At 37.9% G+C, this 18,351-nt stretch overlaps 1 pseudogene across 1 annotated transcript; it reads left to right on the top strand.

Annotated features, from left to right (window-relative positions):
• Window positions 1-2,699: 2,699 nt before the first annotated feature.
• LOC309620259 (putative G-protein coupled receptor 160 pseudogene) lies at window positions 2,700-18,054 on the top strand (annotated as a pseudogene). Its single transcript has one exon. The product of its transcript is annotated as a putative G-protein coupled receptor 160 pseudogene (transcript).
• The last annotated feature ends 297 nt before the right edge of the window (window positions 18,055-18,351 follow it).

Genomic DNA, 18,351 nt, shown 5'->3' with positions numbered 1-18,351 from the left:
AAGAATGAAAAGAAATGAAGACAGCTTAAGAGACCTCTGGGACAACAGTAAACGCAACAACATTCACATTATAGGGGTCCCAGAAGGAGAAGAGAGAGAGAAAGGACCAGAGAAAATATTTGAAGAGATTATAGTCGAAAACTTCCCTAACATGAGAAAGGAAATAGCCACCCAAGTCCAGGAAGCACAGAGAGTCCCATACAGGATAAACCCAAGGAGAAACACGCCGAGACACATAGTAATCAAAGTGGCAAAAATTAAAGACAAAGAAAAATTATTGAAAGCAGCAAGGGAAAAACGACAAATAACATACAAGGGAATGCCCATAAGGTTAACAGCTGATTTCTCAGCAGAAACTCTACAAGCCAGAAGGGAGTGGCATGATATACTTAAAGTGATGAAAGGGAAGAACCTACAACCAAGATTACTCTACCCAGCAAGGATCTCATTTAGATTTGTTGGAGAAATAAAAAGCTTTACAGACAAGCAAAAGCTAAGAGAATTCAGCACCACCAAACCAGCTCTACAACAAATGGTAAAGGAACTTCTCTAAGTGGGAAACACAAGAGAAGAAAAGGATCTACAAAAAGAAACCCAAAACAATTAAGAAAATGGTCATAGGAACATACATATCAATAATTACCTTAAACGTGAATGGATTAAATGCTCCAACCAAAAGACACAGGCTTGCTGAATGGATACGAAAACAAGACCCATATATATGCTGTCTACAAGAGACCCACTTTAGACCTAGGGACACATACAGACTGAAAGTGAGGGGATGGAAAAAGATATTCCATGCAAATGGAAATCAAAAGAAAGCTGGAGTAGCTATACTCATATCAGATAAAATAGCCTTTAAAATAAAGAATGTTACAAGAGACAAGGAAGGACACTACATAATGATCAAGGGATCAATCCAAGAAGAAGATATAACAATTATAAATATATATACACAAGCATAGGAGCATCTCAATACATAAGGCAACTGCTAACAGCTATAAAAGAGGAAATTGACAGTAACACAATAATAGTGGGGGACTTTAACACCTCACTTACACCAATGGACAGATCATCCAAAATGAAAATAAATAAGGAAACAGAAGCTTTAAATGACACAATAGACCAGATAGATTTAATTGATATTTATAGGACATTCCATCCAAAAACAGCAGATTACACGTTCTTCTCAAGTGCACACGGAACATTCTCCAGGATAGATCACATCTTGGGTCACAAGTCAAGCCTCAGTAAATTTAAGAAAATTGAAATCATATCAAGCATCTTTTCTGACCACAACGCTATGAGATTAGAAATGAATTACAGGGAGAAAAACGTAAAAAAGACAAACACATGGAGGCTAAACAATACGTTACTAAATAACGAAGAGATCACTGAAGAAATCAAAGAGGAAATCAAAAAATACCTAGAGACAAATGACAATGAAAACACGATGACCCAAAACCTATGGGATGCAGCAAAAGCAGTTCTAAGAGGGAAGTTTATAGCTATCCAAGCCTACCTAAAGAAACAAGAAAAATTTCAAGTAAACAATCTAACCTTACACCTAAAGAAACTAGAGAAAGAAGAACAAACAAAACCCAAAGTTAGTAGAAGGAAATAAATCATAAAGATCAGAGCAGAAATAAATGAAATAGAAACAAAGAAAACAATAGCAAAGATCAATAAAACTAAAAGCTGGTTCTTTGAGAAGATAAACAAAATTGATAAGCCATTAGCCAGACTCATCAAGAAAAAGAGGGAGAGGACTCAACTCAATAAAATCAGAAATGAAAAAGGAGAAGTTACAACAGACACCGCAGAAATACAAAGCATCCTAAGAGACTACTACAAGCAACTTTATGCCAATAAAATGGACAACCTGGAAGAAATGGACAAATTCTCAGAAAGGTATAACCTTCCAAGATTGAACCAGGAAGAAGCAGAAAATATGAACAGACCAATCACAAGCAATGAAATTGAAACTGTGATTAAAAATCTTCCAACAAACAAAAGTCCAGGACCAGATGGCTTCACAGGTGAATTCTATCAAACATTTAGAGAAGAGCTAACACCTATCCTTCTCAAACTCTTCCAAAAAACTGCAGAGGAAGGAACACTCCCAAACTCATTCTATGAGGCCACCATCACCCTGATACCAAAACCAGAGAAAGACAGACACTACAAAGAAAGAAAATTACAGACCAATATCACTGATGAATATAGATGCAAAAATCCTCAACAAAATACTAGCAAACAGAATCCAACAACACATTAAAAGGATCATACACCACGATCAAGTGGGATTTATCCCAGGGATGCAAGGATTCTTCAATATACGCAAATCAATCAATGTGATACACCATATTAACAAATTGAAGAATAAAAACCATATGATCATCTCAATAGATGCAGAAAAAGCTTTTGACAAAATTCAACACCCATTTCTGATAAAAACTCTCCAGAAAGTGGGCATAGAGGGAACCTACCTCAACATAATAAAGGCCATATATGACAAACCCACAGCCAACATCATTCTCAATGGTGAAAAACTGAAAGCATTTCGTCTAAGATCAGGAACGAGACAAGGATGTCCACTCTCACCACTATTATTCAACATAATTCTGGAAGTCCTAGCCACGGCAATCAGAGAAGGAAAAGAAACAAAAGGAATACAAATTGGAAAAGAAGAAGTAAAGCTGTCACTGTTTGCAGATGACATGATACTATACATAGAGAATCCTAAAGCTGCCACCAGAAAACTGCTAGAGCTAATTAATGAATATGGTAAAGTTGCAGGATACAAAATTAATGCACAGAAATCTCTTGCATTCCTATACACTAATGATGAAAAATCTGAAAGAGAATTTAAGGAAACACTCCCATTTACCATTGCAACAAAAAGAATAAAATACCTAGCAATAAACCTACCTAGGGAGACAAAAGACCTGTATGCAGAAAACTATAAGACACTGATGAAAGAAATTAAAGATGATACCAACAGATGGAGAGATATACCATGTTCTTGGATTGGAAGAATCAACACTGTGAAAATGACTCTACTACCCAAAACAATCTACGGATTCAATGCAATCCTTATCAAATTACCAATGGCATTTTTTACGGAGCTAGAACAAATCATCTTAAAATTTGTATGGAGACACAAAAGACCCCGAATAGCCAAAGCAGTCTTGAGGGAAAGAAACAGAGCTGGAGGAATCAGATTCCCTGACTTCAGACTATACTACAAAGCTACAGTAATCAAGACAATATGGTACTGGCACAAAAACAGAAATATAGATCAATGGAGCAGGATAGAAAGCCCAGAGATAAACCCACGCACCTATGGTCAACTAATCTATGACAAAGGAGGCAAAGATATACAATGGAGAAAAGACAGTCTCTTCAATAAGTGGTGCTGGGAAACTGGACAGCTACATGTAAAAGAATGAAATTAGAATACTCCCTAACACCATACACAAAAATAAACTCAAATTGGATTAGAGACCTAAATGTAAGACTGGACACTATAAAACTCTTAGAGGAAAACATAGGAAGAACACTCTTTGACATAAATCATAGCAAGATCAGTTTATTTTTTTAAACTATTCACTATTTTTTTTAATTTATTTATTTTATTTATTTTTGGCTGCATTGGGTCTTCATTGCTACGCACAGGCTTTCTCTAATTGCGGTGAGCGGGCTTCTCATTGTGGTGGCTTCTCTTGTTGCGGAGCACGGGCTCTAGGCACGCAGGCTTCAGTATTTATGGCTCACGGGCTCTAGAGCTCAGGCTCAGTAGTTGTGGTGCATGGGCTTAGTTGCTCCACGGCATGTGGGATCTTCCCAGGCCAGGGCTCGAACCCGTGTCCTCTGCATTGGCAGGCGGATTCTTAACCACTGCGCCACCAGGGAAGCCCACAAGATCGTTTTTGATCCACCTCCTAGAGTAATGGAAATAAAAACAAAAATAAACAAATGGGACCTAATGAAACTTAAAAGCTTTTGCACAGCAAAGGAAATCATAAACAAGACAAAAAGACAACCCTCAGAATGGGAGAAAATATTTGCAAACGAATCAACGGACAAAGGATTAATCTCCAAAATATATAAACAGCTCATTCAGCTCAATATTAAAGAAACAAACACCCCAATCCAAAAATGGGCAAAAGACCTAAATAGACATTTCTCCAAAGAAGACATACAGACGGCCATGAAGCACATGAAAAGATGCTCAACATCACTAATTATTAGACAAATGCAAATCAAAACTACAATGAGGTATCACCTCACACCAGTTAGAATGGGCATCATCAGAAAATCTACAAACAACAAATGCTGGAGAGGGTGTGGAGAAAAGGGAACCCTCTTGCACTGTTGGTGGGAATGTAAATGGATACAGCCACTATGGAGAACAATATGGAGGTTCCTTAAAAAACTAAAAATAGAATTACCATATGACCCAGCAATCCCACTACTGGGCATATACCCAGAGAAAACCGTAATTCAAAAAGACACATGCACCCGAATGTTCATTGCAGCACTATTTACAATAGCCAGGTCATGGAAGCAACCTAAATGCCCATCAACAGACGAATGGATAAAGAAGTAGTGGTACATATATACAATGGAATATTACTCAGCCATAAAAAGGAACAAAATTGAGTTATTTGTTGAGACATGGATGGATCTAGAGACTGTCATACAGAGTGAAGTAAGTCAGAAAGCGAAAAACAAATATCGTATATTAACGCATGTATGTGGAACCTAGAAAAATGGTACAGATGAGCTGGTTTGCAGGGCAGAAGTTGAGACACAGATGTAGAGAACGGACATATGGACACCAAGGGGGGAAAACTGTGGTGGGTTGTGGATGGTGGTGTGCTGAATTGGGCGTTTGGGATTGACATGTATACACTGATGTGTATAAAATTGATGACTAATAAGAAATTGCAGTATAAAAAAACAAACAAAACAACTAATACTAAACTTTCATTGGGTTATTTGTATGGGAATATGTTAATATAAATGTTTTAGACATTACATGAAATTTCTAAAAATCTTATATGTTCTGGTATAATGTTATAAGTCATAATCCTAGTTATTACTTTAAAATGTATATCTCAGAAATAAAGAATTTTCTTGTCAACTGCATTATTATGAACTTTCATCAAATCTTTAACGGTGGTCATTTTTAAGTCTTTTGTCATTTACAGACAGTTCTGGGTGTACTCTGATGCTTTTGCAAATATGTTCCTATAAAAGGGTTTCATCTTCAAGAAATTCATGGAAAAGACTCTGACAAGTACAGGTTTCTGGTAACTGACTGTACTGCTGAATTGAATGAATAAGCATTTTCAGAACTCTAATGAAAAACTGATGAACTCATAAAAGTGCTAACAAATGATCAAGATGAAAAAAAAATTAATTACATGGGACTGAGTGAACTGATGAGGATGAGTATAATTTTTGTGACTTTCTGTCTGAATTTAAAAAAAAAATCCCACAAGGACTCAGAGGCAAAGAATATACAAATCAATTTTCACTGCAAAGTAAAGGAGTTGTTACAGTGGAGGATTACTGGACTGAATGTCAATATTATGACATAGTATGAGTGTGTTTCATGTTTGGTAATTGCAATCATTGTTGCTTTTGTTGTGGTCATCCATGTACAATGCTTGGTGTCAGTCTATTCATCTCTTGTAAAAATAAAATACAGTGTGTGTGTGTGAAAAAAAAAATTTCCAGGCCCAGATGATTTAAATAGAAAATTATATGAATCAGTTAAAGAAGTCACACCAATCCACACAACCTCTTTCAAAAATTAAAAGGAGGAAAATCTTCCCAACTCATTTGATGAGGCCAATATTAACCTGACACCAAAACCAGACAAAGACAATACCAAAAAAGCCATTATGTATCAAATCTCTCATGAATATAAGCACAAAAATTGTTAACAAAATATTAGCAAGCCAAATCTAACACTGTATAAAAAAATTATACATCATGACCAAGTGAGAGTTTTTCCAGGTTTGCAGTGTTGTTTCAACATTCAAAAAATCAATTAATGTAGTCCACAAAGGCTAAAGAACAAAAATAATATGATTACATCCAGGAACAGAGAAGATTATTGACAAAATCCAACACCAATTCATGATAACAAATTTTCAGAACATTAGGGATAGTGATGAATTACCTAAGCTTGGTAAAGAACATTGACAAAAACCCTACAGCTAACTTCATACTTAATAGTGAGAGACTGAATGGTTACCACTAAGATTGGGAACAAGGAAAGGATGACCAACCTCTCCACTCTTATTCAAAAAAAGGAAGTTCTAGCCCCTAAAATAAGTAAGATAAGAAAAAGAAATGAAAAACATATAGATGGGAAATGAAGAAATAAAACTGCCCATATCTGCAGATGACATTGTCTACATAGAAAATAGCAAGAAAACTACAAAAAAGAACCTAAACAAAAAAAAACACTCCCAAGCACCTACAAACCCCCAAAACAAAAAGCAAAAACAAAAATTGAGTTAAATCAAGTCTGTGGCTATAAAATCAGCACTCAGAAGTCAATTGTGGCTTGGAGCCTAGGCCTGCACTTCCTGGTCAAGAGCCCTCAGAACCCTCAGAACTTGGACAGGATTGTAACTGGTCCTAGTGGCCCTGCTCCCTGGCCCACACCTTTGCCTCTGCTCCAGGGCACTGCACGGGGTGGGCAGGACAGAGCCAAGAGGGTGTGAGGGGTTCCTGCCCCTCCCTGGGGCAGTCACCTGGGGTCCAGGGCTGCTGGTGCTGGGGCAGTGACCTCATGGCACATCTGGTCATGCCCCCAGCGCCTGGGAAGCCCAGCACCAGCCAGAGAAGCTATGTCTGGGGTGGTGTCCAGAGGTGGCTGCAGGGCCATTCCTCCACATTCAGGGGGATGCAACCAGGTGGAGCTGGCCTGCTGGGAAAAGTATAGCTAAGAGGAAATGCACTGCCTTCCTCCACACTTGTGCAAGTGACTCGGAACTTATTCACCGGGCATTGTGGTGTAGCAAAATGAAATGCAAGGAATCAAAAGTAAGATAATTGAAGGCTGTAAAGCTGAAATAAAACATAAACATCATCAGAAAGACCCACTGGAGAAAGCATAGGATGGAAAATAAAATAAAGCAGTGTTTTATCATATGTATTTCAGCAGGCCTTTTGAAATTTAAAAAACATGACTACTTTTTCTTTAGAGGACTGCTCTTTTCACTGCCACTTCAATCAAACCAACCAGACCCTAGATGTCAGCTGTTTGTTATTCTTGATTATACTTGGGAACATATTATTAAATATCTTCCAGCTAAGAATGAGAAGAAAAAAACACATAACAGAATTTTACAGGTTTTTTTGTTTGTTTGTTTTCTTTTCTTTTTTCGCATCTCACTAGCATTCGTCTTTTATTTTTGGTAAACATTTCCATGCTATCATACTTCATGGAGTCTTGTACTTTTAGACATTAGGTTTACTAAATACCACATCTGCCTATTTACTCAAATTATTTCCTTTACTTATGGCTTTTTCTATTATACAGTTTTCCTGAGAGTTTGTACAAGTTATTACCTGAATCTCTCCAAAACTGCCAAGCTTCCATTTAATCGTCAAAAATGATTTTATTTCTTCACAGTAATTTGAATTTATATTTCAGTCCTTGCTTATCTTTTGGGAGATGCAGCTATCTACCAAAGCCTGAAGGCACAGATTGTTTATTCTTTTCAATGTCCTTTCTACTTCAGTGTTCAGTTACTGTCTGTCATTTTCCATGGTGATGATTTTATCTGTGGCTTTTATAACCTCTTGGTCAGAAGTCATTACCTTGGTACAAGCTATTAGGATAACTTCCTATATGAATGAGACTATCCTATATTTTCCCTTTCATTCTGCTAGTTACACTGTGAGCTCTAAACAAGTATTCCTGACCAAGCTAGTATCTGTTTTCTTGGTACCCGGTTGCCATTTGCACTACTTCAAGTAACCATCCTTTTACTTAAAGTACACATTCCAGCCTACACTGGGATGAACATTCCCTGGCTGTATTTTCTCAATAGTTTTCTCATTGCTGCAGTTTATTGGTTTGATTGCCACAAGCTTACTTTGGGAGATACCGCATTACCTGTAGATCCACTTATCAACTGGAAATGCTGCTTCATTCCACTTACAATTCATAATCTTGAGCAAACTGAAAAGCCTACACCAAAAATAATTTATTATATGCCGTTCATATTTCAGTAAAGCTGGGAAAAATTAATTTGTTAATATGTTGTCATGTTAAAATGAATCAAAACTTACAACTACAATAAAAATCATACTTTAACAAACAGGAAAGAATGACGACTGAGACATGCGAAAAAATGGAACTGAATCTTCCTCTCCCCTAATTTTCATAACTTTTCAGAATGCACCTTTTGGGGCTATGATATTATTTATTAAATAGTGATTTTAAAAGCAAAACAAAATAAGTCCAGTGTTTATACCTGCTCAGTAACACTTTATATTACAAATATTAGTTTGTTATTAACACTAAAGTGAAAAGAATTAACCTTTTGGCCATGTTGATATTTCTGTTACCCAAAACACTGCTGGTTGCAAACTGTTCTGTAAATCTGAGATTCACTGCCATCTTTAAAATATGACTTTAAATAAACATTTTTATCAAGGTTAAAAAATAATTGCATTTCTATACACTAAAAATGATTAGTGAAAACCAAAATTAAACCCACATTACCATTTAAAATCACTCCAAAAAAATGAAACACTTACCTATACACTTGATAAAACATATGCAGGATCCACATGATGACAATCATAACATATTGATGAATGACACTAAAGAAGACCTAAACAGAGAGACCTACCATGTTCATGGATTGGAAGGTTCTACTAGAAAAGAAGTCAAGGCTCTCCAAACAGACTTATAGGTTTGATGTGATTCCTATCGAAATCCCAGGAAGGATGTTTTGTAGGTATAGATGAATCTATTCTAAAATTTATATGGAAATTCAGAGGCCCAAGGACAGCTAAAATAATCTTGATTAAGAGTAAAATAGGCGTTATATTAAGACTTACTATTTAACTACAGTAATCCAGACAGTGTGACACTTGCTGAGGGATAGATACATATGTGAGTGGAATAGATAGAGAGTCCAGAAATAGAACCACACAAATACACTGAATTGAATTTTGAGAAGGGTACAAAAGGAATCCAATGGAAGAAGAATAGCTTTTTCAATAAATGATTCTAGAGCAATCAGATGTCCATAGGCTCAAGAAATGAATCTGGACCTAAACTTCACACAATATATAAAAGTTAATTCAAAATAGATTATGGATATAAAAGTAAAACATAAAACAATAAAAATATTTCAAATACATAGAAAAATCTTTGAGGTCTAGGGCTAGGAAAAGAGTTCTTAGGCTTGACACCAAAAGCATGATACATAAAAGGAAAAATGATAAATTGAACCTCATCAAAATTAAAAACTTTTGCTCTGAGAAAACTCATGTGAATATGATGAAAAGACAAGCTACAGGCCGGGAGAAAATATTTGCAAGCCACATATTTGAAGAAGGATTAGTATTTAGAATACATAAAGAATTCTTTAAAAAACAAAGTTAAAAAATAAACCAAATAGAAAATAGACAAAAGATATGAATGGCTATTTCACTGTAGAGGATATAAAATGGCAAAAAAAAAAACCCACACACACACATGAAAATATATTACACACTGTTAGCCATGAGAAAAGCAAATGAAAATGACAAAAAGATAGCCCTACACACTTATCGGACTGGCCAAAATAAAAACTAGTGACAATCCAAACACTGGTAAAGATGTGGATAATCTGGATCGCTCATTCTCATACATTTTCCATAGGAGTGTAAAATGATACTGCCACTCTGCAATACAGGTTGGCTGTTTCTTCAAAACTAATTATGCAATTTCCAGAGGTCCTAGCAATTTTATTCTCAGGCATTTACCCCAGAGAAATAAAAATTTATGTTTACACAAAAATCTGTTATACAAATGTTCATAGCAGTGTTATTTGTAATAGCCCCAAACTAGAAACAACCCAGATGTCCTTCAACAGGTGAATGTTTAAACAAACTGTGATACATCTATTTCACAGTGTACTACTCAAAAATAAAAAAGAACAAACTCTTGATACACTCAACAACTTGGATTAATCTTCGGGGAATTATGCTGAAGGAAAAAAAAAAAGACAACCCCAAAGGTTACACACTGTATGATTTCATTATTGCATCATTTTTGAAATGACGAAATTTTAGAAATGTAAAACATATTTGTAGCTGCCAGGTTAAGGGGTTTAAGGTTGGTAGGGTGGGGAAATATGTGTCATTATCAAAGAATCATAGGTAGAATCCTTGTGATGAAGGAACACTTCAGTATCTTTATTGTGGTGTTGGATACACAAACCTACACATGTGATAAGATTGTATAGCACTAAGTACACACACACACACACAAATGAGTACAACTGGGAAATTTGAATAAGATCAGTGGACTGCACCCATATCAATTTGTGACGTTGTACTGTAGTTTTACAAAATCTTCTCGGTATTACTTCTTCCAACTGCATGTGGATTTACAACTGTTGCAATAAAATCTCAAAATAAAAAATAGGAAGGCAAGAATCAAAGGAAAAGCAGGACCAAGTTGAAGTAGAGGTGGTGAATGTGGATTGAAAAAGAGGATAATAATCAGAGGGAAGGGAACTTCCCTGGTGGTGCAGTGGTTAAGAATCCGCCTGCCAATACAGGGGACACGGGTTTGAGCCCTGGTCCGGGAATACGCCACATGCCACAGAGCAACAAAGCCCGTGTGCCACAACGGGCCACAACTACTGAGCCTGCACTCTAGAGCCCACGAGACACAACTACTGAGCCCGCGTGCCATGACTACTGAAGCCTGGGTGCCTAGAGCCCGTGCTCAGCAACAGGAGAAGCCACCGCAATGAGAAGCCTGCGCACCGCAATGAAGAGTGGCCCCGCTCGCTGCAACTAGAGAGGGCCCACACGCAGCAACAAAGACCCAATTCAGCCAAACATAAATAAATAAATAAATTTTTTTTTTTAAAAGAGGGAAGGATTCTTGTAATGTATGGTGCATTTTCATAGTACTTTGCGTTTAAACAGGCTTAGGTGGATAACCGTCTCCATCACTGTCTGGGTATATAATGCTGAGTGAATGAATTAACCTCTCTGATCCTCAGTTATCTCATCTGTAAATGTGAGTAGTAATATTATATTACTCCCTCTGTGAAGCTGTTCCAGACCACCTGGATTACATGGTTCTCCTCTGTGTTCTGAGAGTCCCTAGCTCACTCCTGCCACAGCTCTCATCACGTTTATTTTTCAACTATTTAATTTGTGGCTGTCTGCTTACTAGACTATGAGCTATTCAAATACTGTTTCCCTGAAAGAATCATCGCTGTGTCTCCAGGTCCTGCTTGACCCAGTGCCTGGAGCCTGGTACCCAGCAGATGAGTGATGGTGACACATGTTACTCACCCAAAACACTATAGCTATTATTATAGGTTCAGTTTGTTCATAAGAAATAATATATTGAAAATGAGTGAACATAGAAAGTCTCTGCTTAAATTTATGTTCATGAGAATGCGGTTAGGGGTGGTAGTGATTGGTGATGGCTTGTATCCCCATATTTTGTCCAGAATACTCTGATACCATTGTATTCTCCACTTTTTCCCTTTCATAAACCTAAATACAAAATGACTGATGAACAGAGTTGGGCTTCAATAAATACTTGTTTGATGAATATAACACTGCCATCAGGTTACTTTAGTTCTTCAGTGAGTGGTTGTAGATGTCACTCAGGCTTACAACAGCATAATCAAGGACATGACCTCAGTGCTCAGTGACCTTGGATGAGTGCAGGTGAGCTCTTTCAAACTCAAAACGAAACTTCACTCTTTGCCTTCCTCCTGCTTCTTTGGCCACAACTTCTGTGTGTGTTTTCTTACAGGGTCCCCTTCCCCTGTGTCCTTTCTTTGCACTTCCGCTGCTTTTCTGTTTATATGTCTGTCTGCCCCAAGTGATTGTGAGATCCCAGATGCCAGGGACTAGGATCTATTCTTCTTTCATTTCCCACTTCTAGAATATCCCTGGAACATGGTGGGCATAACTATTTGCTTACATTACAAAGACAAATTTATCTTTGTGATGGCTCTGATAGAAGGAATACCCGATTTTTTCTGTAAATTCTAATGTAGATATTATCTGTGTAGGTCCTAGGTGCTAGAGAAGCTCCTGTATTGAGTTGTGAATACTTTGCATGGCTACAACTTTGACCTTTTTTGGCCATCTCACACAGAGAGAATCACAGTTTTCAGTACCCAGAATAGCTTAGGGCCGCATATACCAGGCTTTGGTAATTTAAAATCCACCTTCACTCATAAGCAACTGCAAAACCTTTCTGCTCAGAAAAACTGTGCTTTGTTTTAGCAATGTACAATGTCATTACAGATGACTTCCCAGGTCAACCGTAGGCTTATTGAAGACAGTGACCACAATGCCTCACTCTTATGTACCTCTGACATCCAGTTAAGTGGATGTAGGCACATTGTAGGTACTCAAGTAACACTGATTGACTCACTTATCTGGGCTTTCTGTTTGTCTTTAAAAATCGACCCTGTGGAGATTCTCCTTCCAGGAATGGTGGTGTGAGGAGTTTGCACAATTCATGTTCACAGAACACAAGTAAAAACCTGGGCAAAATTATTGAAAACAACTATTTCATGGCACTGACAGACAATAACCTGAGAAGTGTTTCTTTATGAAACACTGCTACTGTGTTGGGTAAGAAGGTAACTTTGTGGCCTTTTTCCTGGGGGTGGTCTCATCCTTACACTCCAGCTCAGAAGGTAAAAATCCACACCTTTACTGTATAAAGGTGGTGGACTCAATCTGGGGATGTTGGCAGGCCAGATAGAAATTTTACAGGGAGAGTTTGGAAGTGAAGAGTCATGAAAGGGCCAAGAAGTTAAATTCTCCACCCCTCTGACTGCTAAAATATGCATGCACGCGGGAGACCCCAGGGAGCCAGGCAAAAATTGAAAGTCTGGGACAGCTTGTGAGGGGTGGATGTTGCTGTGCATTTGGATGTATTCCTCAACCCACATGCCACTTGTGTGGCAGAGAGAGGCGACCTTATGGCTTGAGTAGGGTTGCAAGATTTAGCAAATAAAAATAGAGAATGCCCAGTTAAATTTGAATTTTAAAGATATTAAAATAGTTTTCATTGCTTATCTGAAATCCAAATTTAATGGGGCATCTGGTATGTTAATCTGGCAACCCTAGGATTGAGGTGTATGAACATAAACTCTACCCAGATGATTGGCTGAATACAAAACTACACAGGTGAAGGGGAGACTGCCAAAGTTCTAGGAAAAAAAAAAAGCCAAGTGGAGATATCACTACCTACACAGGATGTGGGAGACAGTTTTAGCAGTATGAGTCCAGGTGAGGTCACGATAATTATCCATTAATACAAAACAAAAAAAGCCAACAACGTTCAGAAACACAAAACAAAGTCACTAGAACATTTTATCTATAACGTTCATCTTTCAAAAAATTAGCAAGAATAGTGAAAAAAACTGGAAGGTATAACCCATTGTCAAGAAAATAAATGAGTCAATAGAATCTGACTCTATGTGAGACTAGATTTTGAATTTAGCAGATAGCGTCTTCAATGCAGTTATTATAAATATGTCAAACCAATTTAAGAAATAAATGTTTAAAAATTCAAGGAAAACAATTGTGGATCTGGGTCAAAAATCGGGAATATCAACAAAGAAATAAAAACCTATGAGAGAAAAACAATTGAAATTCTAGAGGTGTACAGTGTAATAACTGAAATGAAAAAAAAAAAAAACACTAGATTTGCTCAGGAGCATAATTGAGATGGCAAAAGAAACAATCACAATCACTTTGCTGTACACCTGAAACTAACACAACATTGTAAATCAACTATACTTCAATAAAACAAACAGACAAACAAAAGAAACAATCACAAAACTTGAAGATAGATCAATAGAAATTATTCAATCTGAAGAACAGAGATTAAAGAGTGAACAAGGCCTCAGAGATCTGTTGGAAAATATCAGACATCCCAACATATGTGCAATTGTAATACAGGAAGGACAGGAGAAACAGAAGGGGCAGAAGAGATTTTTTGAAAAAAAATGGCCAAAAAATCCCCAAATTTGGTAAAATGATTAAATTACTGATCAAGGAAATAAATAACTCTAAGCAGGAGAAACAAAGAAAAGCACAAGCTGAAAGTCAAAGTCTGAAAGGAAAATTTGAAAGCATCAATAGAAAAATAACACATCAGAGAAACAGAAAATTGAAAAGCCTTATGAAGGAAACAAGTTTGGAATGATGAAGGAACAGTTAAAGACCAGTGTGGCTAGATTGTACTGAATGAGGGGAGAGGTTGGAGAGGTAGGCAGAAGCCAGAAAGTGTAGGGTTTGGCAGGCTGCGCTAAGGAGAATGGATTTCATTCAAAGGAAAATGGGAATTCCTTGTAGAATGGTGGTAGTAATAGCTGCCCTCAGGATATATTTTGAATATAGAATCAATAGGACTTGCTGATGGATATTAGTAAAAAACAAACAATATACAACAAACCCAAGAGATCTGTTTCAGACATGTTGAGTCATCCAAACAGGGAAGTCAGGTAGGTTAGACAAGTCTGGGTCATTTGGATGGATTCCATGTTTTGATTCTTTAGCACAGTTCATCTATTTTGCCTACTTTTCTGATTCCTCAGGTACATACATGCTTTGTGTATTTGTCTAGAGTCTTTAGTTGTAATCAGCAGGAGAGATAGGCAGTACTGGGCTTACTCCATGGTAGCCAGAAGCAGAATCTCCTCATGGGAGTTTATGGAGGATAAAGCTCAATTGAAAGTTGTGTCAAGCTGGTGGTCTGAATACATTTTTGGATTCTAGATTCTATTTGAAGTTATAAAATACTAAGATGGTGAGTGGATTATTTTAAATTAGTGTGTCCTAAAACTCACTAAAACCCTCCTGGGTTCCACTGAAGGTCAGAACTTAGGAGCAGTGACTCAAACATGGGAAAAAAAGATATAATCTGAGTGAATGACTAAACCAAACCCAAAACCAGGCATTGGACAGAAGAAGTGCCTTCAGAGACAGGCAGGTGGTACACTCTCCCCACAGTGGGAATCAGAGATTCCTCCCCACAGTGGTGAACCCTGGCATGTTGTGGCTCCTGCTTTTAGCTGGGAAACTTCAGACGCCAGTCCTTGTGCCTGGGTGTTCCCCTGTGGGATGAAATGAATAGAATTGTCACGCTGGCTTCATAGATACTAGAGCATGTGCATATACATTAGCTTATAGATGTGTATCTCTACTTTTCATGATGCATGACGGATTATATTGATTAACTGGTTTTCTGTAGCGTCCTCTGATAGGCACTCAGCCCAGATCACAATATTCTTCTGATGGGCAACTAGATTGGCACAGAGAACTTCTTCCTGGTGAACACCAATGATTATTACTTTAAGCCTAAAAGCAAATATAAAACATGTAAATTAACAGGGACTGGAAAGCACCCTTGTGACCTCATCAGAGAAGCTAGGAATTTAAGTGTCCAGCGATCCATCCATGCCTGCATGATATCATGACTCCATCCATCTATCCATCCAAAAACTATGTTTTGAGATCCTCCATAGGCCATGAACTGAACTACAGTCCACATGGCACTAAAAAGCTTCAGCATCATCCTATGAGGGACCCTTTGAAAGGACTTTTTCCCTAATTTTGAAATTCTGATCCTCTGTGGTCTCTTCTGGGCCCATTGCCTCCTTTGAGTTTTCTGTGACATATTTGTCTCCAGCTCATAAACAAAAGATTTCAGATGCAACCAGGCTTTTTACACATCTTTCCAGGTGGTAGATCATTGGGCTTCCTCCTACTGACCAAGAGCAAATAACTAGAAAGTCCCTAGTACCACATGACCTAAGAGCCACATATCCACGTGAATGATGCTTTTCAACTCATATGCATCCTGGAGCAGGAAGTGCAACATCTAAAGCCGTGTTCAAAAAGGTACAATTTGGGGGTCAGTTTTTTTTTTTTTTTGGAAGTGTAGGTTAAGTCTGCTGCTGTATTGAACAACCGTCTCACCATCAATTTGCTCATTCAGTTTATCACTAGGTAAATTTCCAGCCTGATTTATCTGAAGAGAGGATATGTTTGCTTTTTCTGTTCCTAAGCTGTTTGGAAGAGGGCTGCACCTTCTTTTAGATGAAGTTGGTTTAGTGTAGAGTTTTCTCTAAATAAATAGTTGTAAATAATTGTAGATAAGACTCTGAACCTAATGCAACGTCAACGTAAGCCTTGGTGGACATCACATGCCAAAAAAAAAAAAAATCTAGACACAGACTTTACAACTTTCACAATAATTAACTTTAAATGGATCACAGACCTAAATGTAAAATGCAAATCTATAAAACTCCTAGAAGACAACGTAGGAGAAAATGTAGGTGACTTTGTGTTGGCAATGAATGACCTTTTAAAAACACCACCAAAAGCACAACCCACAAAAGAAAAAAATTGATAAATTGGACTTTGTTAAAATTAAATATTTCTGTTCTGTGAAGGACACTGTTCAGAGGATGAAGTGACAAGTCACAGACTGGAGAAAATATTTGTAAAAAATATGTGATAAAGGACTGGTATCCCAAAATATACAAAGAACTCTTAAAACTCAAAAATGGGAAAACAACACGATTTTAAAATGGGCAAAAGATCTGAACAGACACCTCACCAGATAAGATGTACAGATGGCAATTAAGCCTATGAAATGATATTCAATATCATGTATCATTAGGGAAATACAAATTAAGACGACAGTGAGATACCACTACACACCTATTTGAATGGCTAAATCCAACACACTGAATATATCAAATGGTGGTTGAAGATGTGGGTTAACAGGAACTCTCATTCATTGCTTGTGGCAATGCAAAATGGTACAGCCACTTTGGAAGACAGTTTGGCAGTTTCTTACAACATTAAACATCCACTTACCATATGATCCAATAGTTGTGCTCCTCGATATTTACTCAAATGATATTTACTCACCAGCTATGATGGTGGATACACGTCATTATACATTATACATTTGTCAAAACCCAGAGAGTGCAAGTCAAAGAGTGAAACCGAATATAAAATATACACTTTAGCTAGTAATAAGGTATCAACATTGGCTCATCCCTTGTAACAGGTGTACCACACTAATGCAAGATGTTCCTAATAGAGGAAACTGGATATGGAGGTGAGGGTGGGAGGATTTGGGAATCATCTGTACTTCTTGCTCATTTTTCTGTAACTCTAAAACCACTAAAAGAAATAGTCTATTATTTTTTTAAAAACGTTGAGATAAATGATAGGCAATAATATCAAAGGATAGGTAGTGCCTCCTCCTCCTCTCTCAAGATCTGGCTTTTGCCTCCATTCCTGCCTCATTGCCTCCCCCTTGTGAACCTTATGCCACAGTCACTGTGCTGCTCTGGGCTGGAAGGGGTGCTCGTGAGTACACATGTTTGTGCATGCACAGGACACTTGGGAGAAGCGCATCTATTGAGAATCACAATTCCATGTCTGTGCGTGGCCTCCCACAATACATCCTGTGTCTTAGTTTCCACTCTTTTGTTGGTTTCTTTTTCTCTTGAGTCAGATGGATTAAGCTTCAGTTTCCCTGGTAACCAACACCGGTATTTTATCTCAGCCTCTGGTCACAGAAAGACAGCAAGATGGAGAGAAGAATCTCCCATCGGTCCTGGCCCTTCCAGCTGGGCTGTCGCCTGAGATGAGTGATCCAGTGAGGATGAGCAGAAGAATGTTGCCAAGACAACAGAATCCCACACTCCTGTCCAGCACTGAGGCACTTCTCCCTCCCCCTCCCTGCACGCTTGGATCTCACCTGAGAATGGGAATGTGCTTTGGCTAAGAGTGAAGAGACAGATGCATGGTAGAGAATTTAAGGAGGGAGGTGAAATCGTGGGAGCCTTCAGAAGGGACTGGGGGAGGTGCGGGAGTCACAAAGAAAGCATTGTGTACAGCACTGCGATCTCGGGAGACAATGAAGACTATGAAAGCACAGTGGCTCTAACGTGTGGTTCCGTGATTTTCTCCAGCAGTACACAGTACTACAACCATTTTCTGAAGCCAAGCTCCATGCCTCAGGCCTCGGAAAATGGGGCCTGTGTTGTTTGTTAAAGGAGAATGGAGCCTGACATCGCTTAT

The sequence above is a fragment of the Balaenoptera borealis genome (assembly GCF_965194805.1).
Source record: "Balaenoptera borealis genome assembly, chromosome: X".
Lineage (NCBI taxonomy): Eukaryota > Metazoa > Chordata > Mammalia > Artiodactyla > Balaenopteridae > Balaenoptera > Balaenoptera borealis.
Note: the sequence above shows the minus strand (reverse complement) of the source record. Positions and strands in the feature narration are given on the sequence as shown.